Below are 26054 nucleotides of genomic sequence, written 5' to 3' on the forward strand. Positions count from 1 at the left end.
TTCGGGGGGGGGGGGGGGTGATTTTTTTTTTTTTAGCGAATCATGACACAAAATAATTTAGAAATCAGGCTCCATTGATAACCTTCAGTGGGTACTCATGGGGATTTGGTTAATCAGTTATGCTACAGAAATAAAGGAGAATTGGTTCAAAATGTTCCATATGTGGTATTTGACGCCAAACAAACTCGCTAGATTCAATAGAGGAAAAAATAGTGGAAACTGTTGAAAATGTGGAAAGCACACCGGGACTTTTATCCACATGTGGTGGGAATATAAGAAAATCAAAATTTTTTGGCGAGAAATACATTAAAAAAAATGACAAAAATCCTACAAAAAGAAATTGAATTTACGCCAGAATGCTTTCTATTAGGAATTACAGATGGGCAAATAGATAAAAACACCAATAGAATAATATTTTACCTCACCACGGTGGCGAGAATAGGCTCGCACAAGTATGGAAAACAAAGGAAGTACCTAGCATGGAGAAATGGCTCAATAAAGTAATGGCCGTGACGAATATGGATTTATTAACACAAAAACTAGCCCAGGAAAGAACATCAAATAAAACGGACTGGAAACCCATGAAAGAATTTTTACAAAAAGAAAAAAATAAATTTTCATATAAGGATGGACTAAAGAAAGTCCCTCGGATAATAGTATAAAGTAAAGATAGTTAAACTTGTTTAACTTCAAAAATAAAAATAAATGACTAAAAGAAAATCAAAAGGACCACACCTGGAGCTCTGGAAGTAAAAGGAAATATATAGCAACTGTTTACACGTAAGCTTTTTTTTTTTCCTGTGGTTGTTTTTGCGTTGTGGTTGTTGGTTTTTTTTTAATCCCCTTTCTTTTTTCAACTTACCTCATTTTCCTCCTCACCACTCTCCCTTAGTTACCCTTGTTGTCTTATATGTGTTTTATTCTACTGAGAAATGAGAATCTTTGTTGTAATAAGAAATGTATGGAGTTGCTTGGAAACCTCTCAATAAAAATTATTTTAAAAAATAAAAAATAAAATAAAATTCATGATTAAACCAAGTTTTTTTTATAACCTGAAAAATTGGGGGGGGGGGGTTTGAACCCCTACCCCTACCCCCTTCTTGGATACAGCCCTGAGTATATCCTTGTAGCTAGATGCAAAATGATTGCGTCATCTGCTGATACTTTCAAAGGCTGATATAACAACTGTGTGGCTTTGAGCTTTCGGATCTCCTCAAATTGGGTCTACTAACAGTAGGGGCAGGAATTAAGCCGACCACCTTGGCTATTCTTTCTGTAGCTCATGAGACTTGTGGTGCAAGATCTGGAGGATCTTGTGATTCCTACCCCTGCTGTTGTTAGTCCCAATTAGAGTAGATTCATTGAATCCATTGTTGAAAGATAAATCCAACTAATTCCATGAATATACTCAGGCTTTTGACAGCATATTTCATTCAGGTGGATAAAATGACTGCTGTAGAATATGGTTTTGTTTACTGCCTGCTGGGTGGGTTGTTCAAAGTGGAGTGAATTCACGTAGCTCTTTTGACATCTTCGTTTATGGTAAATAATTATCCTTGCTCTTTTCTCCTCCCACAAGGCAATGAAACTCATTTGAGAAATTGGCAAAACTATCAATCTGATCTTGTGGCTTTTGGAGAGGACTTTACAAAAAAAATTAAAAGGGCTGTGGTCCATTGGGGAAGTCCAATAAATGCCTTAGTAGAAAGAGAAGTTATCTGATATTTGCATAACTCTGATAAAATGAATTTTAAGAACTTCTCCAGTGTTGTTGCATGTAAATTTGATGATAAGGTCAATAATAGCAATGTCATTAGAACACTCTTGAAGACAGACTGTCTCTGAAGGGCTTCCCAATAGTGCAATATAAATTAGATTACAATCCATTATTGAGTGTTGCACGAAGACATTACAAAACAGGTTCACCGGATAAAAGTGTTTTATTCTGTCTATTTTCCAGAAAATATAACAGCATTTTCCACTACTGCTTTACGTTTAAAAGCTGCAGTGGCATTCCCTTTGTCATTCAGCAAGATTAAATAGGGATTCATTGCTTATATCTATTGGGTTTCACTTCCATTATGGGTTATGCATTATAATTTCACTGTTACTTTGCACTGTTTCATAGCCTTCATTTCTCCTAACCCTAGACAACACTGTCTCCCTCAATATGTATGAGCAACAGGCACTCAAAATAGAATATGCACCATGATTGAACCACTATCCCCTATTTGTGATTTATAGGTTTAAACTAATATTTTATTATGGCTGTGTTTGGTTTTACAACAAAATCTTGAGTTACACTGATAAGATTGGGTAAGAAATGAAATTGCTATATTTGCATTTGCAAAGGCAGTCATGGGTCTGAACAGCCTGCAGCATTTTCAATAGTATCAAGTATGATCACTGGGCATTTCAAGCCAACTTCATAATATAAAACCCAGTGTAATGCATGATTTATAGTGACACCTTAGCCATGTCTGCTTAGTAAAGTATCATGCTATGAAACTGGACTTGCAATAAACATGCAGAGTTTTTTTTAACCTGCTTTCTGGGTCCATGGTGGCAAGTGATGGCAGCCCAGGACATCACTGTAGTATAATAATCATTCCACTGGTGCATAATTGGCTCCAATTTTTTTCCTTGGGCTGATATCTGTTTGGCACTGCATTTTCCCAATCTGCATTTCCCCCTGGTGAACTCACCTTACTGTTTGGGGGCGGTCCATATCTTCAATTATTCGCATTATTTTTAGTCACATGGCTATGCCCAGTCCACTTTTTCTCTCATCTTTCATGCAAAAAATGTATTTTCTTTTAAGCATGGGTGTATTACTACTGATAGGTAAATATCCACCCACATACACATCTTCTTTAAAAAAAATTCAAACCTGGAAAGAACCACTTCCATGTGGGAATGTTCACTTCTCATCAACCAGTTCCACCTGCCACTAATTCTACTGCCAATGATACAATGAAGTTATGCCACCTAAAGGGCCGGCCACATACCAAAAGTCAGGATTTTCCATAAAACTGCAAGTTAGGTTTTTCAAAAATGTATTAAAGCCCAAAGAACTGCTTTGCAAGCAAATTATCAAAAACATTGTATTTCAAGATCTCTGTGCCTACAAAGTAAGAATGAATATTCACCCCTAAGGCATATACCATTCTAGTGGCTACTACTATATTCAATGCACTTTATTCTATTCCTTCAGCTGGAAATAATTCCAATCGTCTACTTCATCCCAAGTTTTCCTATTAACTGTAGCACTTTGGTCACCTACCTCTTTTTCCAGTTTACAATATATGCACCAATGCACTTTGGCCCAGTTTGCTTTTACAGTAGAGTCTCACTTATCCAACATTCACTTATCCAACGTTCTGGATTATCCAACGCATTTTTGTAGTCAATGTTTTCAATACATTGTGATATTTTGGTGCTAAATTCGTAAATGCAGTAATTACTACGTAGCATTACTGCATATTGAACTACTTTTTCTGTCAAATTTGTTGTATAACATGATGTTTTGGTGCTTAATTTGTAAAACCATAACCTAGTTTGATGTCTAATAGGCTTTTCCTTAAGCCCTCCTTATTATCCAACATATTCGCTTATCCAACATTCTGCCGGCCCGTTTATGTTGGATAAGTGAGACTCTACTGTAATAGGATTCACTATTATCTGTGATGGCTTTACATGTCCACACAAAAGCCGGTAACATTTTCCTCACAGATACATGGGTGATACTGTACATAGGGATCTCTTTAAGTTGTGCCTGTGTATGTCACTAACAGAATGTCAGATTGTATTTATTCAAAAAGAAGTATTTTATTTACTTACATTTTATTCCCCTTTTTGTCCAATGAGGCCAAGATCGGGTCCCTGGTTTTCTTCCCGCTCACCTTTATCCATACAATAAACCTGTGAGATGTGTGAGTTAAATGGGTTAAATAGTTGTCCCTACGTTTTCCCCAGTTAGTGTTACGGTTTGGTGGTGCCTAGACTTTAAATGTCCCAGATAACAATCAAAACACTTCCATCATTATTCTATGCATTGCAGAGCCTGGTAGAGTCTGTATGTAAACTTGAAAGAAAAGAAAAAAAAACATCCCATGCCTATCTCAAAAGAGTCTTACTGGGGGGAAGATTGCCCTACACTCCACCCTATTTGTTTTTCAACCCTTCTTGATCATTTTAGCCTTTAAAGGATTCTAAAAACGTGTCGAGAGGTTTCTTCCAATCATGGATTTATATTAATTATTGCAGTCTAATCATAATTTGAGAAATGGATTAATTTGCTTAATTGATTAAAAAACCTGATTGGGGCCTGAAAGAGCATGTTGGTTGCCCATGGGAATAGAAGGATTGCTCCATTTACAAGTAGAACACTCAACATCAGGCAGATAATGGTAATCTTTACATACAAAAATGAGTAAAGACCATGAAAGACCAATGAGGAAGTCAGGGGGGAAAACAACCCACAGTAGGTGGTTAAAAGGAATAAAAATGCCAGGATAGAAGTGGCTTTGTGTAAGTCTCCTTGTTTCCATGGCAATGCTTCATAGTAAATGAAACTAGTATTTGACCCTCACTGGGTAGAGTTGTGCTAGATTTGAAGATTCTCCCTGAAATTTTCAAATTTGGAATTTGTTAGGGTGTCTGTCCAGTGAGAAACTGCGTGTGGAATATACTTGCAGACCTAGTGTAGACATTTTGGTAAGGAAACCCAAGCACAGAATTATGAGACATGCTACAGATCTCTTTCTCCTTGCCCCCTTTTGTTTCTATTTCTATAGCAAGTACAGTAGAGTCTCACTTATCCAAGCTAAACGGGCCAGCAGAAGTTTGGATAAGCGAATATCTTGGATAATAAGGAAGGATTAAGGAAAAGCCTATTAAACATCAAATTAGGTTTTGATTTCACAAATTATCACCAAAACTTCATGTCAAGGACAGAACGCCACAAGATAAGATATAACAGAGTTTATTGGAGTAACAGAACCAAAAATGCCCGTAAAAGACAAGGGCTAGGCAAACATTGGCCTTAAAAGTAAAAAGACACAAGGAAAACGTTCAAAAGATAAACCGGATTAAACCGGAGTTTAATCCGGGTTAAACCAAAAAAGCTTACTTCAGCCTGGGACTTAAACAAACAAAAGCTGGTGAACAAAAGGTTCAAAGAAATGCAAATAACTGGCAGCAGATACTTCTCTGCTGCCAAAAGCTATGTTTGAGTAACTAAGAGGTTACTCCTCCACACAGCAAGCAATTTCCAGATACAAACGCAGCAGACAAGGGCAGAAGCGGTCAGCGAAGTTCCAATCCGGTCCGAAGGTCGTAAGGCAGGTACAGACGTTTGTAGTTCACCAGTTCCAACGATAATCACAGGAAGGAGAGTCCGAGGCCGTAGTCAGTCAGTCAGTCAGTCCAGAGTAAACAGATGGCGTCCGTCAAGAAGACGACGGAGGTCCAAGCTATTAAGATTAAGCACAGGTTGCACAACAAAAGCCCACACAATTCCTCCCGCCGTCTATGCCCAGTGTCCTTGGTAACTTACGTAGTCAGCAAACGAATCACACCCGTCTTCAGGAACTTCCCACACAGAGCCCAAGCGTTCGTCCAGATTACCTTGCCCAACGCAATTAGCCATTGCTTCCAAACCCCATTTTATGCCAGTTACAGCTCCTCATCGCTATCAGCTGTTCCCCTAATTCCGGGCGTCTCCTCATCACTTTCCTCATCAGAACTGAAACACCTTTGACTACGCCCCACAGCATCCCCAGCTGTGGATCCCGTTCCATCCCTCCAACTTGTCCACGGGTCTAATCCTGAAGGTCCCCAATCGCCTTCCATACTATCATTGCCAGTGGCACCCAAATCCTCCCTCACACGAGTCCATTCCATGTCATCCTCCTCTGAGCTAACCATCTCTTCCTCCATTCTCTCAGTAAAACCCTCAAAGGAGTCCTCGTCAGATGGTTCTGCAAATAAGTCCCGCAGCCGCTTCCTTTCTCGCTCCTCGAGAGTATCTGACTCCCGAGGAGTCTTACGACCACGTCTCCCAATATCGGAGCCATAAGGCTCAACCATAACACTTCATGTTATACAACAAATTTGACAGAAAAGAGTAGTTCAATATGCAGTAATGTTATGTTGTAATTACTGTATTTACGAATTTAGCACCAAAATATCACGATATATTGAAAACGTTGACTACAAAAATGGCTTGGATTATCCAGAGGCTTGGATAAGTGAGACTCTACTGTACTATCAGTAGCACTACTACTTGGCCAGATATATATGAAAAACCAAATAATCTATGGTAACCCCATGCTACTGATGGTATCACACATACGCACATTATCTTTTTGTATTGTGATGCTGCTGAGGGATACATCCTGAGACAGGGGAGTTGTAGATCTTCCTCCACAGCAGTGGTTCTCAACCTGTGGGTCCCCAGGTGTTTTGGCCTCAACCCCCAGTTTACTAGCTGTTAGGATTTCTGGGAGATGAAGGCCAAAACATCTGGGGACCCAAAGGTTGAGAGCCACTGCTCCACAGCTTCCTTGCGGGTGTTGTCTTAATATGACCTTGAGTGCATGCAGTCAGGGGGAATCAAGAAAGGATATGTTCATCATGTTTATGGCATTCAAATAAAAAATTAGGAAGCTGCAGTGATCGACCACTTGGGCCATTTAAACCAATTTTGTATGCACTGACTGGCAGCAACTAACTCATTTCTGAGTTTCAAATCTTTTCCCGCCTTACTTATTTAGAGGTGCCAGGGATTACACTTGCGGCTTTCTGCAACATTGTATAGTTGGTCTTTTTACAAAGTACTGTATATACTTGAGTATAAGCCGACCCGAATATAAGCCGAGGCACCTAATTTTACCACAAAAAACTGGGAAAACGTATTGACTTGAGTATAAGCCGAGAGTGGGAAATGCAGCAGCTACTGATAAATTTCAAAAATAAAATTAGATACCAATAAAATTACATTAATTGAGGCATCAGTGGGTCAAATGTTTTGAATATTTACTGTATTTCAAAGAAAAACAGTAAACTAACTCTGTAAGTGGAAAAGCAACAATAACTTTATAATAATAATCATCATCATCAACAGCTTCATTTGTACCCTGCCCTATCTATCTCCCCCTCGGGACTCTGGCCAGCTTCCAACATAGTAACAGGCAAACATATAATGCCTACATAAACAATGCAGAGCTAGAAATAGATCTATCATTATATATACTAACTTCACATGTGTATTTTCCCCCTGAAACCTTTGCAAATCCCCTCTCTATGTGCATTTTTCTCCTGCAATATTTGCAAACCCTATTTATCAATGTTTATATCTATCTAGACATCTGTGTGTGTGTGTGTGTGTGCACGCATGCACATTTTCCCTCTGCACTTGCAAACATGTGAGGGTAAAATTCATATAAAATATATAAAATTAATGTATACATATAGGAACAGATATACAGGTACATGGAAATCTCTAGTTTATCTATATTTACATAGGATTTGCAAAGACCTGTAAACATATGAGGGGAAAATTCTTTTATGTCGATTTTAACAATTGTTTTTACTGTAATTGATGTTTTTATTGGATAATTGTTTTATTGCTGTGTTTTGATATTTGATTGTTTTATTGGGCAAGGCCCCATGTAAGCCGCCCCGAGTCCGTTCGGGGAGATGGGGCGGGGTATAAAAATAAAGTTATTATTATTATTATTATTATTATTATTATTATTATTATTATTATTATTATTTGTAGGGGAAACATCTATATAAATATTTAGAAGCTTTGGGGCATGCATTTACCCAAGGAAGAAATGCAAGCAACGCCCCCCTAAAAACAACTTTGTCCTCTTTTCTCCTGCCCTTTCCCACCTCTTTTCTTTCTCCCTTTTTCAAACTCTAAAAGTAGCCTGAAAAGGCTTTTAAAAACTTCTCTCCCCCTTCCAAAAAAACCCACCTCATTTTTGTTTCCTTAGGAATAAAAAGAAATACACACCTTCTGTTGCTCTCTTTTCCCTCCTTCCCTCCCTTTGGACTCAAATGTTCTTGCAATAGTAGTAGTAGTAGTAGTAGAAATAGTAATAGTAATGAATATCTTTTTTCTTCCCCTTCTACCCATGAAATCTGGCTTGCAAGGGTTTGTCTCACACTCTCCTTTCACTTTTGAAAACATTTGCTTCTTCTCTGTGTCTCTCTCTCAAAAAAATAAAATAAAATAACCAGCCTGGGAGGAGAAGCAGAGGAGGGAGGAAAAGAAAACATACTGTGGCCTCCAGGCTCCGCTGCTGGCTTGACCTTGATCCGAATATAAGCCGGGGGAGGCTTTTTCCGCTCATAAATAAGGGCTGAAAAACTCGGCTTATCTTCGAGTATATACGGTAATAAACATGAGTACTCCCACACACTCATACTACCTCATTAAACCAGTGATGTTGGTGTTTTATGCCTTCAAGTCATTTCTGATTTATGGAGACCCAAATGTAAACTTATCACAGTACTTTCTTGGCATGTTTTGATCAATGGTGGTTTACCATGGGTTCTGCTAAGGCAGAATGATTTATTGGGGATTCCAGTGTCCTTGTTCTCCAGTGTCATAGAACAATACTCAATCTACTGCATCACACTGGCTCTGGATATTTCCAGACAGCACAAAAATGCGGGTTTTAAGTGGAGAACAAAATGTGGGACCTGAGAACATGTCCCCACACAAACCTATGGGTCCTGGGATTTCTTCCCCCTCTATCTTCTGTATTGGAACAAGATAGAGGGAGGATGGGGTACATCTGACGGATTTTTTTAAAAAAAAAATCACTCTATTATGTGCTGTACATGGTGGAACAGTATGAAGAACACGTGATAAAAAGGTTCAAATAAAATCCAGTATTGGGTGAAAAATACTAGATTGAAAGTCCCACCAAATGGGGAGGGATGACTGGAGTTGTAGTTCCCTTTCCTTAACTAATACTACCCTGTTTCCCCTAAAATAAGACATCCCCAGAAAATAAGACCTAGTAGAGGTTTTGCTGAATTGCTAAATATAAGGCCTCCCCCAAAAGTAAGACCTAGCAAAGTTTTTGTTTGGAAGCATGCCCATCAAACAGAACACCAGAACATGCATGATCGGTAATAAAGTGTTGTACATGGAAATATTGGTAGTAACAATAAATTCTTGATAGGATTCACAGTTTGTCTGGTTATGCTGGTTTATGATCACAACTACGGTATAGTATATAATAAATGTTGTTGTTTTTTTTGGTTCAACTATAAATGTGAATTCTTCTTCATGGAAAAATAAGACATCCCCTGAAAATAAGACCTAGAGCATCCTTGGGAGCAAAAATTAATATAAGACACTGTCTTATTTTCGGGGAAACACGGTAGTTTCAGGGGTGAAAATCTTGTAAAAGGAATAGATGGATATTAACCCAAGCAAGCTGTTAAAATAATATATTGTTAAGCTGGGAGACTTAATGCTTTCGTCTGTAAAAAAAGCACTTGCAATACTGTTTCTTAACCAAATGCAAAATCTGGCTGTATCAAACAATGGAAAAAATACAGTGGGTAGGAAACAAAACCTCACTATCTAATTCTGCTTGTTATAGGCTTTATTATGCTGTCTTCTTAAATGTAACATGTCTAAGCTGCCACCAGGCAAGAACCCATTGTGAATAAGCTGTCAAGTTTAATTAGATAGTGTGGGCTTTTTTTCTTAAATGACCATTTACTTTAAAGAAGCTTAGTCCTAATAGGCAGAATTCAGCCAAAGTTAAATACTTTTTATCCACATTGACTTCAATGGGAGGATTACACATATGATTAAATCTCTCCAATCGAGATCAATGGGGCTTGTTTAAAAGAATGGTTCATGACTAATGTTGGCTGGAGTCTGCCTGAAGCTTGTTAAAACAAGATTAGCACATCCAATTGGATAAAGAAGTCTTAATATCTCTTGGAGTAATTAAAAACCATGTAAAATAGCTGCATCTCTCCAGATTTAAATAGAATATTTATATTTCATTGCTATCTGGCAGCCAAGTCTTATAAAGTGATTTTTCTGCTAATCCTATAGAACTGGCTATCAAGCCATTGAATCCTGAAACAATCTAGGTTTCCTCCTGCCTTCCTTATTAATAAGCCCTAGTTCAGAAAAGAGGTGTCCTCAAGATGATCAAGAGAGGCTGCAGAAGTTTGCTTTTGTCAGCCTGTTCCTCTTCTCTTGTAGCTAAATCAACTGAGTGAAGATGATTTCTGCATTTTGAATTTAGGTTTCATAATCCAGGGAGACTCCTGCCAACCTAGCAGTTCGAAAACATGCAAATGTGAGTAGATCAATAGGTACCGCTCTGGTGGGAAGGTAACGGCGCTCCATGCAGTCATGCTGGTCACATGACCTTGGAGGTGTCTATGGACAACGCTGGCTCTTCAGCTTAGAAATGGGGATGAGCACCAAACCCCCAGAGTCGGTCACGACTGGACTTAACGTCAGGGGAAACCTTTACCTTAACCCAGGGAGAAAGTGGAAGGAGAAAGAAACAGACGTTTTAAAATCAGCTGAAAAGGTGGAATAAGAAGAGGAGTAGTGAGGGATGTTTTCCCAGTAGTGTTATAGAATGGCTGCCAGACTGGAAATGACTCACCTTGTATCTACTACTGGCTGTCTCCTGTGAGATTTATTGACTTCTGGTGAGTGCTATGAGGTTGTTGTTGTTTTTTTGCTTTCATTTGACTTTACCCCAATTTGGACTGAGGGTGATTCTACACAGACACTACAATTCAGTTTGGAAGTGGATTAAAGTAAACAGATTTCGCCCCGGTGGCGAAGTGCGTTAAAGCACTAAGCTGGAGACTGAAAGGTCCCAGGTTCAAACCCTGGGAGCGGCGGGAGCGGCCACTGTTAGCTCCAGCTCCTGCCAACCTAGCAGTTCGAAAACATGCCAATGTGAGTAGATCAATAGGTACCGCTCCGGCGGGAAGGTAACGGCACTCCATGCAGTCATGCCGGCCACATGACCTTGGAGGTGTCTACGGAGAACGCCGGCTCTTCGGCTTAGAAATGGAGATGAGCTCCAACCCCCAGAGTAAGACATGACTGGACTTAACGTCAGGGGAAGCCTTTACCTTTACCTTTTTACTTACAACACCCACAGAACCAGTTTGAGGCTGGGATGGAGGTCACAACATCTGCTGATTGCAGATCGGAACCAAACCGAAGAACTAAAGTATCTGCAGCTAGATAGCTACCAGAAAATATGCTTTCCCCCCCCTTAACCAGCCCACTGAGATGTACTGATGCCTATATCCATGTCCGGGATCACCCCAGTTTCAAGCCCTGCATGGGATATGCTCTGATCGATTGTAGCACATTGGCTTAGTTCAGAGTTTCTGGTGAGCTTTTTTAATGTTTATTATTTGACTTAACATGTGCAGCAACACACATTGGAGGCATACAGTTTGTGGACACCTCTCTCCTGAGCTGGCTTCAAACTTCATTATAGTGTGTGTAGAACTACCCAAAGTCATGGGATATTTCAGGGCTTGCTGGAAACTCTGGAGTATGTCAGGACTGCATGACAGTCTGGACAGCAGGACTGGGTACAGTTTGACCCAATCCTCTTTCCAGATGAATGCTGCAGCATTGTTTTTTCTCTGCACTGAATAGAGCAGGGAAATGGAATGTCTCCTCCCATTTCACCACCATTGTTCCCAAATAGCCACAAAGCTTCTTCGGAGCTTCTGGATAGGTGCCTCTGCTCTCTCCTTTTTTTGTTGGTAGTTTCAGCTACCTATTTTGATAAATAACCCCTTTTCAAAACAGGAAGCCTTGAACCGAATTCACAACCAAAACTAGACCAGGTGTTATGGCATATACATTGCACTTATTTTTGTTTCCTTCAAAAAATAAATTGTACCTACTGTAATCTAGCCTTTATCCAACATGATGTGTGTATCAATTTCCTTTGGAAAAAAGAAGTTGGTAAACTCCTGCATCATTCCTTTCAATCATATAATTTGTATAATTTTCTGAACACAGGAGCCCTGCAGCAAAGCCTTCAATGAATTATTTAAAAGTGCTGAGAATTGCTTTATCCATGTAAAGAGCTAAATAAGGACCATATAATTCTGAGTTATTAACATATAAATGCAAAGGGGAAAGTGTTCACGTATAGGTATTTTAGAGAGAATAATTGTTTCCTCACTTTAACAAGGTCAAATAAAATAGAAAGAAATAAACTTTAGATCCACTTCAGTTCACACTGTTATGCATTTGTCAATACTCCTGTAAATAAAATTGCTGCGGGTATTAGGAAGCAGAAAACAATAGCCAGTGAAAAGTGTGTTTCGATGAAGCCTGAAAGCAATAAACAATCATTTACTCAGACTCCAACATGAAGATCAGATATAGCCACATTATACCTTAGGGTAACATTTTAAAGTTATATGCCATTCACACATCAAATATGTATAGTGGTGACATATTTTAAAACAATGTAGACAAAGTGGAAAAAGTTAGAAGATGGCTTTGGGGAAAAATATAGAGAAAGAAGGTTTGGCGACCTCCATTCTTAGACTTAGGACTGCCATTTTTAGGATGGTTAAATGTGTCCATGTTGCTTTTTATAGCATTTCCATTTTTTTCTAAGCACTGTTTTGCACCATCCCATTTCTCTGTCAATCTGTGAATAGTTTTGAACCCATATGTTTTTTTGTAAACACAAAGACATGTATGATTTTGTTCACATTTTCTCTTAACATGGCTTATGCACTTTCTTCTTATATATGACATTTTCCCTAATGTACACATTTTGTATACAATTTTCTTAATGTATGTATTTTTGCAAGTCCTTTCCACTAATATATGTCCCCATATAGCTATTTTTCTTGCATTATGTATTTTTGTGCCGTTTCCTCTAAGGTCAGCAATGTTGGAATTTTTTTAGCAGAGAATTACCTCCCAAAATTTAGAGAAGAGTGAAACCAGAAAATAATTGCATCTTGTTTTGATTATTAATCTAAGATGTATATTATATCAGACTTTATTAAAATGTGAACCAAACAAAATTTTCCATATGAAAGAAAATGCCTATGAAAGTCTTAGAGAACCGGCCTTTTAAAATACCCCCCTTCCACACAAAAAAGGCAGAAAGACTGAGAAAATAAATAAGGAAGGTGTGATTTCTGACTAGAAATATTTAAGAAAATGTTTCCAATAGGGTGGTTGGTTTCAAAGTAGTTTCCTCCCTGGTCCTGTTCTTCCAGATTAATGAAATTAAGACATGAAATGAAATGTTGGTTTAAACATTGCAGGGGGAAAGTGTAAGGGCATTTTAAGGGCCATAGGATAATCAGACATGAATTGCTGTGGTGTCACTGCAATTAGCATTACCTCTACAAATGAAAAAGATAAGTTAGAATTAATTAAATTAAGCTTCCTGAGATATAGGATGTTCAAATAAATATAACCAAATATAGACATTAGTGATTTACTGCTTTCAGAAAATGAAATTCTACATTTTAACCATACTCCTACCAGGTACTATTTAGAAGAGATTGCAATTCGCATATAATTGTACATTACAGGTATTACATTACAGGTATTTCATTGGGCTGTGGCGCAGGCGGGAGAGCAAGCCAGCTGCAACCAGCTGCAATGAATCACTCTGACCAGGAGGTCATGAGTTTGAGGCCCACTCGGAGCCTATGTTTGTCTTGTCTTTGTTCTATGTTAAAAGGCATTGAATGTTTGCCTATATGTGTAATGTGATCCGCCCTGAGTCCCCTTCGGGGTGAGAAGGGCAGAATATAAATGCTGTAAATAAATAAATAAATAAATAGGTTATCAGAAAATATAGCCTTCAACACTATTGAAGAATTTCCTTATTGGCCGTCGTATAAAAATAGACTGTCTGGAAGGAAACAAAAGAGAGGGGGATACAATGCAAAACCCAAAAATAAAAATAAAGTCAAAAGAGACCTCCAAGACTACCAAATCTAATTTGTCATAATGTGGCCAGTAGCATTGAATTTTAGCACTTAGATAACTGTTTCCATTAGATATACTACTTATGGAAAGCAACATTCACATGGGTCATCAAGTTGAAATGAGGAAGGAGAGTTTTTGATATCCTCTTCTTTGGAAAAGGTGACGGTCCTAATTCATAAGAAGCATGATAGCAGAAATAGGACATGTGACTGTCTTTCTGATTCATGGTCAAGTATCAAGCGTGGATGGCAGAGCAACATAGTGGCAGAAGTCTACTGAAATGCGGAATTTCAGTGTCTAGTGGAACACAGTAAAGGAGTTGTAGCAACCATAATAAAACAATATATCCCATTTCACATTATTCAGATTTCTGTGACAAATCTAGGAAATATGTAATGGAAACTGTAACTCAATCATTTAATCTGAGGTGGGGTCCATTAAGGAGGAATACAAATCTAAACAAATGTTCCCATTTACATCTAGAATGTGAAATCTGTCTAGTCTCAAAGCACTGGGTTTCTTTGAAAGGCAACAAATACCACTTACCTATCTAAATTGAATTTGTTCAATTACTATTATATTTCAGCGCATTTGCATTTATGAAGTAAAAAAAATAGTCTGGAAAGACTGGATAAACACATTTGTGTAGTTTATTAAAAAGTAAGTATTTATGCCTGGCTCTAAAACATTCAAAGACAAATGACCACAAAATATGTGAAATCCCCTCCCTTCCCCCTTCTCTCTTCTTTCTCACATAGATGTGTAGACTTTGAATTTTCTATGTAGGAGAAATCAAAGGCCAGAACAAACAGTGTTTTGATATGCCTTTGAAGATGCTAAGGGCTTCTAATAGAGAAAAGGGAGGCTTATAGGCAGCAAGAAGGCAATGATGGACATGAGACGCAACACAAGGAAAGTTTACCGTTTAAATGAGTAAGTACTAAGAAGCTCCAAAAGACTGTTTCATGGTAAAGTATTTTAGGTGTGTTGGATCTCAGTTCCATTTTGAGTGTTCAGTATCCCTCCTTTAAATCAATGATATCTTAGGACTAAAAAGGAATGTTACCCTTAGGAAATTTTGAATGTTTAGTTTATTGAGAATAATAATTTTTAAGCCTTTTGCTTGAGACTTCTTTTTGCTCTCCTTGGGCAAAAGTTTTCTCCATGAAAAGCTTTGCTTATGAATCTCAGAAATTAACAGCCATTTTCAGCAATGCTTTCTAATGTCACACCTTGGAACTATTCAGTTATTTTGTTATTTTTTTGTATAGAAACACATAGGAAATATAAAGAAAAAACGGGAAAACATTTTGGGTGTCAAAGACTCCATGAAAATGCACTAGTTGTTTTTTGACACTTGTTTACTTGACACTTTATGCTTCCATTTGGTATAAATTGAAAATCCAGTTTAAATAGATAATGAAGCTCATTTGGGTCATAAGTAAAGGTAAAGGTTTCCCTGACGTTAAGTCCAGTCATGTCCAACTCTGTAGGTTGGTGCTCATCTCCATTTCTAAGCCGAAGAGCTGGCATTGTCCGTAGACACCTCCAAGGTCATGTGGCCGGCATGACTGCATGGAGCGCCGTTACCTTCCCGTCAGAGCGGTACCTATTGATCTACTCACATTTACATGTTTTCGAACTGCTAGGTTGGCAGAAATTTGGGTCATAGACCAGCATAAATAAAGAAAAATAACCAACTAAGATTCTGCTTATATCACTTTTTGCCCTCTTCTCTGCCCACTACCCTTCTCAAGAAAAATGAAATATTTGGGAAGGATGTAAAGGACGAAGGGGCTTCAGTTGTGATTAAAGATCAGATGCCAGTTTAGGATAAAGCACAAAAATATTTTTATGTTATATTTGTTACATGAATGTTATGTAGACATTTGTTAGAGGATTATGTAAGGGGCATAGAACTGAAGTCAAAAGTATCACCCAGAGCCAAAGAAAGTTATAGGACATATAAACAAGAATAGGTACAGTCATAGAGTTGGAAAAGAAGCATCAGAATATGCCAAGAAGCATCAGAATATGACCAAAGTGGCAAAGATTATTGGTGAGAAAGAACAAAGAACTATGAGTGGTTACAACAATTTGCCTTTGCTTAACCCTACTGAGCAAAAACAGGAATTCTATGCCACCACCGGTCTCACTGGTGGAAGCAGTTTGATCCATAGATCCACCATCTCCAGAATCATGTATTGCTTGGCCCTGATTATAGGTTTGAGAATTTCACATGGCCAACTGAACTGAATATTATTTTTTCTGGTCATTTTTTCTCTCTCATCATTCAAGATGGCCATGCCATAAATGGCAGAAAATACTTGTGGCAGGGTTGCGGGGCTGGGTATGAAGTTAAAGTCTGTCCATCTTATTTAAATTACAAAGGAGAGGCAAGTTTGTTGTCTATCTTGATAACTCATATGGATCTCATCTCAGTGATCTTTTAGAGTGGAGACATTCATTAAGCATTTATCCTGCTGTCCAGCACCCAGTAACATCTCAAGTCATAATGCAAGGTGTCAAAGTTATTGTGAATTTCCTCTGCAGCATATCTCACCTTTTGACAATGTCTGAGAATGATAGAAATGCTTTAACCACCATCTTTTTATATGTTTTCTGCAGATTTTAAGGAATATTCAGATCTTCTCAGACTAGAATGCTAAATATTTTGTATGCTTATAGTTGTATTTATTTATCATGTAACATGTGAAAGAGGACACAACTGGGTAGCATGGTGTCTATTTTCCCCACCCCTTAATTTTCTTATACAATGTTTATATGCATAATCTTACCATTGACATTGAGATTTGTACACTTTCAAATACATTTGAGTTAGGGTTTATTTCATTCTAGCACATGAGAAGGAGCAAATGTTTTGTCACTTTCAGTTGAGGTTTCAAGATTCTCTTTTTGCATTTTTTCAATGGAATTTTGATACTTTAAAAAACCCAAAACATTACAAAGGTTTTATTGCTCAAAATCTTAAAGGGATGTGCTTACAAGATATGCCATCCTGTTGGTACCTTACATAAACATAGGTTTCCTTTTAGAAATGGTTGTACAAATTTTCCCATGTGGAATAGCTGTATCCACATTGCAAAAGAATAGTTGAGCAAGAAAGGCCATAGAACATGCTGTGTAGATGTTCAGGCAAATGTAGTTGTGCACTTAGATCCACATCCAGCTGTGCACTCAATTCAGCATAAACTTTGTGTGTGAGCACAATCAATGTGTAACTCCCCATATATGGATTTAAAAAATAGAAATCTGAAGTGGCTTCTCTGCCACAATAAAAGCATAAAAACTGCACCATTATAGTAGTTCTCTCCAACATTAACTTGTCCTATGGAAAGCTGGAGTTGGCTTTTTTTTTCATGTCAGGAGCAACCTGAGTTGCTTCTGGAGTGAGAGAATTGGCTGTCTGCAAGGACGTTGCCCAGGGGACGCCCGGATGTTTTGATGTTTTACCATCCTTGTGGGAGGCTTCCCCACATGGAGCTGGAGCTGATAGAGGGAGCTCATCCTCACTCTCCCCAGGTGGGATTTAAACCTGGCAGCCTTCAGATCAGCAACCCAACCTTCAAGTCACAAGGCTTTTATCTACTGGAGTTGGTGAATTCTCTGTGATTTTTTTTTTTTTTTTTTAGTGTTTGAGATCAGGAAAATGGAACTATGATTCCCAGGGTTCTTTAGGATGGAAATACAACATTTAAAATGTTATTGAACTACTGTAACTATGTAGTGTGGATACAATCTGTGTCTTTCTGACAAAAAGTTTTTTTTTCCAAATTACATTTCTTTACAAAAAGCATAGGTTTTCATAAAATACATTTTTATCATTCCTCCTCCTCTTGATATTGAAAAAGTGCTAGTTGGTTTGCTTTTACACAGAAATGAAAAAAGTGGTTCACCAGTTTTATCTTCAAGGGAATAGAAATATTTGTGAATATTTAGACCTATTTTTTCATGTCAGGGGCGACTTGAGAAACTACAAGTCGCTTCTGGAGTGAGAGAATTGGCTGTCTGCAAGGACATTGCCCAGGGGACGCCCGGATGTTTTGATGTTTTTACCATCCTTGTGGGAGGCTTCTCTCATGTCCCCGCATGGAGCTGGAGCTGATAGAGGGAGCTCTCCCCAAGTGTGATTCGAACCTGGCAGCCTTCAGGTCAGCAGCCCAACCTTCAAGTCACAAGGCTTTAACCCGCTACTCCACCAGGGGCTCCTATTAGACCTATAATGTGATCCAATCCAAATAACTGTTTGCTTTAAATACCACAAACATCCCCATTATCCTATGAATGCTCTTGAAAATTTTGTATTTTCAAAACCATGTAGATGTAACATCTCTCATCACCGTCAGAGATGGGAAAAGAAAATGGATATATGGGAAGCAGAGCAGGAGTTTTGAAACCTGCTAGAGATGGGATGCTACCTCAGGCAGTAAATATCCCGGTCATAACCAGATTGCAGACTGCAATCACTTGGTGTAGGGAAAAGTGAATGGGACTTTTCTTTGCTGTTCTTTGTCACTGTGGCAACTGACCATGAAGCTCAGAAAGCTTCTGACCATTGCCACATGCCTTTTTCTAGCCTGTGTAGAAAAGGAAAGGTGTGCACCAACCATCAGGCACTCTCTGATGCTCAGAGGCTGGCTTCCATGGTGACAAGTGACAATCCAGATAAAGGTGAGTATTTAGCAAGGCTGAACCAGACATATCCTAACTGGACAGTCTGGACTCTGCTCCTGCCATGGCTGTAGTTCAAGGCTGGGGCATGTAGGTGGTTCTGGTGAATCTGTGGCCTGTTAAAGCTGCAATGCTCTGGTCTGGCCCTGGATTTAGGTGCCTGTGTAGATGGGCCCTAAGATAGATCATCCATAATAAATATAACACATGATGCCATGACTTTTTCTGTACAACACTCTAGAGAGCCACTAATGGCCATAGCTAGTACTGGGATAGATGCGTATGAAGTCTGGCATGAGGTGACTTTCTAGCCTAGCCCTGTGCCCCGCACTGTCCTAGCTCCCCCCCCCCCCATCATATGAGGGGAAGCCTCAGGAAGCCATCCAACCCATCTTTCCCTAAGGAAAGACGGGAAGTCTCCTGTCACATGCCATCGGCTTTTTCGGCGATAGCGGGTGGTGGGGCACTTTCTCAATTGAGCTGCCCTTGAAGTACTTTTCCGATATATGATGGGAGCCGGCAGGCTCCATGGTGAAACTGCAAAAAACCCAGTTTCCACCACTGATTTTTAGCTTGTGTGAAGAGATCCATGGTGAAGAGACATGTACCCTGTTTCCCTGAAAATAAGACATCCCCAGAAAATAAGACCTAGTAGAGGTTTTGCTGAATTGCTAAATATAAGGCCTCCCCCAAAAGTAAGGCCTAGTAAAGTTTTTGTTTGGAAGCATGCAGGATCGGTAAATGTACATACCATAGATTGTTGTACATGGAAAATAATAATAATAATAATAATAATAATAATAATAATAATAATAATAATAATGATGATGATGATATAATAATAATAATTTTATTCTTGTATCCCATCTCCATCTCCCAGAAGGGACTCAGGGCACAAGCCCAACAACACAGGAACAAGCCCAACAACAACATAAATTTACATATGAACAGAAATTAAAAACAGTAATTTAAAAACAGTATAGCAATAAAATATAATATAGAAATTCTTGAAAGGATTCACAGTTTGGTTACGCTGGTTTGTGATGACAACTACTGTATAGTAGATAATAAATTTTCATTTTTAAAAAAATTCAACCATAAATGTGAATTCTTCTTTGTGGAAAAATAATACATCCCCTGAAAATAAGACCTAGCGCATCTTTGGGAGCAAAAATTAATATAAGACACTGTCTTATTTTCGGAAAAACAGGGTAGGAGCCCTGAGAGATATCTGCACTAGTGACTTCCTATTGAGCTTTAGGAATGTTATATTGTCTGCAAATTCTATCAGGTAGAAAACCTTTACATTCTTCAAAGCTTTAATAATGCTAGAGAGAAATGGCATTCCTTGCTGTGTACCTTTGTGTTTAAACACAAGATAAAAACAGATTAAGTCATTATATTACAGCAGAATCACAACAAATTAACATTCAAAACTTTCCTTCCCACAGGTAAAACTGTAATTTTGTGTGCAATTTGTTTTGGTTTCCCACTGACTCCAATCCCAATGATGAAGAATGAAGGAGCTATATAGAAGTAACCTCAGGCGTCCAGTCTTGAGTTTAGACAGCCAATACATAAAAGATACTTTAGCAAGTTCATAAATCTTGGCAGAAACCCAAAACTAACATAAGTAGCAACATTCAAGGCAGAAAAAACAATCTCAAATGTTATGCCAGATCAAGGAATTACATTTTGCTTGTGGTAAATAATGGGATGTTTGCTTATACTGCATACTGAGACTCTTGTACTCTGTGCTAAAATTAGTGATGATAGACAAGCATATCTTGCTTACAACCTGACCTTCATTCTTTTTAAAACCATTGCGAAGACCTGAATAATGTGCCTATGGGAGGATAAATACAGTGAACATATTCATAAAACATGAGTAAATGCAGGTGGGTGTTCTTCAGAATCACTTAAGGTTAACTTCAGACGTACCAAAGGTTTGTAGACTCAGAAAGAAAGTCAGACGGAAGATTGGATATGAGAGTTTTGTGTGTGTGTGTGTATCTGTTGTAGCACCAAACATTCACAATGATTTGGATATTGGTAATTATTAGGCCTGTGCAATCAATAAAAAAGTTTCAATACTCATTACTAAAATGAGGGGGGGATGGCTGCAAATAATTTCTAAAGTGTTTCTAAAATATCATTAGGGGTTCGTATTGTAACTATGACAATATAACAATTTTTTGTTACTTTTTAAAGTAATTGTGCAAGTGGGGAAGCTTCTGGGACTCCTTTCTCCCTCATTTTTAGAGCTATCTGAATAAAACTTGCCATAATGGTAGAAAACATATACAGTAAGTCTCACTTATCCAAGCTAAACGGGCTGACAGAAACTTGGATAAGCGAATATCTTGGATAATAAGGAGGGATTAATGAAAAGCCTATTAAACATCAAATTAGGTTATGATTTTACAAATTAAGCACCAAAAACTTCATGTTATACAACAAATTTGACAGAAAAAGTAGTTCAATACACAGTAATGTTATGTTGTAATTACTGCATTTACGAATTTAGCACCAAAATATCACGATATATTGAAAATGTTGTCTACAAAAATGGCTTGGATAATCCAGAAGCTTGGATAAGCAAAGATTGGATAAATGAGACTCTATTGTACCACCATTACCCCTCCCCAAGTTTCAGAATGTTTCACACAACCACTGATTTTTATGAATTTAAAAAAGTTTTTATTAACATTTTTTTAAAAAAAAACCTTATAAGATCTATATGCTTGAATTTTCAATGATACCAGGGCATTGTTCCCCCCCAAGTTTCAGAAAGATTCACACAACCACTGATTTTTATGGAATTTTAATCAACATAAACTTAACAGTACTATTTCATTGGAAGACCCCTGGGGTCATCCTGTATCACCCTCTTCTGCCAGGCAGGAAAAGCAAAGTCAAAACACCCTCAAGAGATGCCCATCCAGCTTCTGAAATAATAATCATTGGAAGCCTACTAGGTAAACTTTGGAGTTACTGCCTCTCAGTTTTGCCTACCTCACAAGGTTGATACAACTCCCAATAATCCCCTTTTATCTTGAAATTCCTTTAGAGAATGACCACAGATTTTCCCCCACCAAAACTTTCAGGGAGAAGGAGGAAGCACAAGGCGATAAGCAGAATTCTGGGAAATGTAGTTTGGGAAGGCGAGGACCCCCTGTGGAAGAGAATTCAAAAGATACGACAAACGATGCACAAAATTTTGCACAGCCCTAGTAATTATTATTTTTCTGCAAATAGTGAGCAACAATGTGTTCCACCCGAGCCCCTCCCCCACACATACACATAGCAGCTAGCAGAGAAATGAAGCTGTCTTAAACTTCTTTGATAAATTGTATTATATGTCATAGTGAATCACTCTGATAATATAAGCCTCAATTTTGAGGAGTGAGAGGGGGGTCATCAAACCATAAAATCTAGAACAAACAAATTTAGACAAGTTCCAGACCAAACATTGCAGAAAAAAAATAAAGTGTGGCTAAAACCAATTCGCAGCCATCAATTTATAGAGGTACTGACTATAGGCACGCTACCATTGAACATATATGTGTGTGTTTCAATGAAATCTTATATAACCATGTCATAAACAGACAGTTGAATACAAAACTAGGAGTACCATACTGTCCTTATATAAATCTATAGTGTGACCACATATGGAGCAGTCTGTACAAATCTATTGTTTGACCACATATGGAGCAGTTTTAATAAAACACAGGTACAGTAGAGTCTCACTTATCCAACATAAACGGGCCGGCAGAACGTTGGATAAGCAAATATGTTGGATAATAAGGAGGGATTAAGGAAAAGCCTATTACACATCAAATTAGGTTATGATTTTACAAATTAAGCACCAAAACATCATGTTACACAACAAATTTGACAGAAAATGTAGTTCAATACACAATAATGCTATGTAGTAATTACTGTATTTATGAATTTAGCACCAAAATATCACAATGTATTGAAAACATTGACTACAAAAATGCGTTGGATAATCCAGAACGTTGGATAAGCGGGTGTTGGATAAGTGAGACTCTACTGTACACACAAAAATACATGATTTACATCTAGAAACAGAGTATAAAGGCTCAAACAAAATAATCTGGGGACTATTTCCCTATGAGGAAAGGTTACTTCTAGGTCTGTACAGCTTATTAAAAAGGCAATTAAAGTGAGTGTGATAGGGTGGAGAAAGTGGATAGGGAAAAACTTTTCTACCTTATTCATAATAATACCACCTAGACTTATCCACTGAAGCTGAATTGTGGAAGATTTGGTAAGGATAAAAAGAACTTTTTACACAGCACATAATGGAACTGTAGAATTTGCTGTCATAGTAAGGACTCCCAGCTCAGAAGGCTCTAAAAAAGGAAGGAGAAAGTATTGTAGGTAGGCTACCACTGAGGGTGACTAGTATCAGAAAAAACTATCTTGGTATTTCAGGGTAAACTACATGGAGTGTGAAGTTATATTTTCACCCCTCCTGCTGGTTCCCCATAGGCAATTGAACAAAATGGTAGATCTGATAGCCTTTGACCTAACCAACATTGCTAGATTTTTTTCGCCTGTTAAACTGTTCTCAACAATTTTGTTCTCCAAATATTTTCTCAACACATCTCCAAGTTTCTCACAAGAGGGAAGATGGACTTTTGAATGTTGGCACCTACAGTGGCACTGTAGCACTAGATTATCAATTAAAGGATATTATCAAGATCTCAATTTCCCATCTTCAGCACAAACATCATTAGATGACCTTGAGCCAATAACTTCATATCGTACATTCAGATAATCTCTGTAGCGAGTTTTGTCCTGCTGCTCCTCCAGGTAAAGAATAATATTTAATCCAGGATACTTCTGCTAAGCTAGCAGTTCGAAAACATGCAAATGTGAGTAGATCAATGGGTACCTCTATGGTGGGAAGGTAACGGCGCGCCATGCAGTCATGCCGGCCACATGACCTAGGAGGTGTCTATGAACAACGCTGGCTATTCAGCTTAGAAATGGAGATGAGCACCAACCCGCAGATTCGGACACAACTAGACTTAATGTCAGGGGAAACCTTTACCTTTTTACTGATCGCATGTATCTGGATCTTATAACATGTAAATGTCAATGCGACCTCTTTATCTAAGTATGCCTAGCATAACTCCTATAGCTTTTATGGGTCATGATCCCTTTTGTTCTGAAAAAGCTACTACAGGACATTCTCATTGAGATTTGTGTACACATGTGTATGAATGAGGCCATTTGGGGAAGGAGGGGAATAAGAGAACATGAAAAAAGAAAATAGACTGAGGGTAGCTCAGGGAAATTGTGTGAACTCAAAACATCAGCTAAATAGGACAGTGGCGGATAGAATGTAACAAATAATCTCAGTACAGCAGTCATCTATAATATATAATAATAATAATAATAAAACTTTATTTATACCCCGCCACCATCTCCCCAACGGTAACTCGGGGCGGCTAACATGGGGCCACGCCCAGAGCAATACAATATAATAACATACAAAACAACATATCATAACACAATTAAAAGCAATACAATAGATGATAATAGACATTACATCAAGAAATCCAAAAAAAAAAAAAACAGTAGTAGCAGTATTGGAAGATTAAAGCCTACAAGTACTTCACATTCCAAGATTGATCTTGGAAGCTTTGCATGGTCAGCCCTGATTAGTACTTGAATGGGAAACTGCCAACAATAACCAGATTCTGTAGGCAATATTGCAGAGGCGGGAACTGTCAAAAACACCTCTGAGTAATCCTTTATGGAAATACCATGGAATTAATGGGGTATCCATACATTGGCAAATGATTTGACAATTCATTTTTTGCTAAGAACTTTCCCCGAATTGCATGTTTCTTCTGAAGCAGAATGAAAGAGTTTGAGATTTTAAAATATTTTCCAGTATAAAAAGGTAAAGGTTTTCCCCTGACGTTAAGTCCAGTCATGTCTGACTCTGGGGGTTGGTGGTCATCTCCATTTCTAAGCCAAAGAGCCGGTGTTGTCCGTAGACACCTCCAAGGTCATGTGGCCAGCATGACTGCATGGAGTGCCGTTACCTTCCCGCCGAAGCGGTACCTATTGATCTACTCACATTGGCATGTTTTCAAACTGTTAGGTTAACAGAAGCTGGAGCTAACAGCGAGCGCTCCCGCCGCTCCCGGGGTTTGAACCTGGGACCTTTTGGTCTGCAAGTTCAGCAGCTCAGTGCTTTAACACACTGTGCCACCAGGGGCCCCTGTAAAAATGCTTTGAAACCATGCTGTGGTGGTGCACACATTTCAAAATAATCCTTAAATATAGGAATTTTGCTCAATTGGTTTCCATCAGTTTTTCACATAAAAATAAAGTCTATGGCTGAGATGGGATTGCTTAACTGGAGCTAACAGCGTCCGCTCCCGCCGCTCCAGGGGTTTGAACCTGGGGCCTTTCGGTCTGCAAGTTCAGCAGCTCAGTGCTTTAACTCACTTCGCCACCGGGGTTCCTTATTTTCCAATGTGAGATAAAGCAAAATTGACAAAATTAATCCATCTCACATACCCATATTTACTTGAGCCCAATGCTCACCTTTTTGACTAAATTATGTCTCCAAAATTAGGGTGCACATTAGATTTGATGGAGCATTAGAATTACAGGTTTGTAAAAGGTGGGGCCAGCTCATTGCATGCCATAGTGCCGGAGGGGCATCACTCTTTTAGGCATCGCTGCCGCTGCTATTTCACATGTGGATCCCAGGCTGGGTGAACAAAGAAGTAAGCTGTGATATTTCTCCTTCACAAGGATAATAATAATAATAATAATAATAACTTTATTCTTATACCCTGCCCCATCTCCTTGAAGGGACTCGGGGTGGCTTACATGGGGCCTTGCCCAGACACAGCAATATAGAAGCAAAAACAAAACAATAAAACAAATTACACAACAATAAAACATCAGCATTGATAAAAAACAGTCATAAAAGGTCACCATACAAAATAAAACGTTAAAACAGGAAATGAATTCTCAGATCTGGGCCAAAGTGTGAAATGTGTCAAAGTCAGGGAGAGGTAGTTTACACAGCTGACATAGTCAATAAAGTGCTAAGAATAATACTGAGAAGGCGAATCAGTGGGTCTATTGTTACGTAGGCAGACAACTCGAGCCTACAAGGATCAATCATCAAAGGCCTTTTGGAAGAGCCAGGTTTTCAGGCTCTTCCGGAAGGAGAAGAGGGTGGGGGCCTGCCTGATATCCCTGGGGAGCGAGTTCCAAAGCCGGGGGGCCACAAAGGAGAAGGCCCTCTCCCTCGTCCCCACCAACCGCGACTGCGAAGGTGGTGGAAGCTAGA

Source organism: Anolis carolinensis, chromosome 1 (genome assembly GCF_035594765.1).
Source record: "Anolis carolinensis isolate JA03-04 chromosome 1, rAnoCar3.1.pri, whole genome shotgun sequence".
NCBI lineage: Eukaryota > Metazoa > Chordata > Lepidosauria > Squamata > Dactyloidae > Anolis > Anolis carolinensis.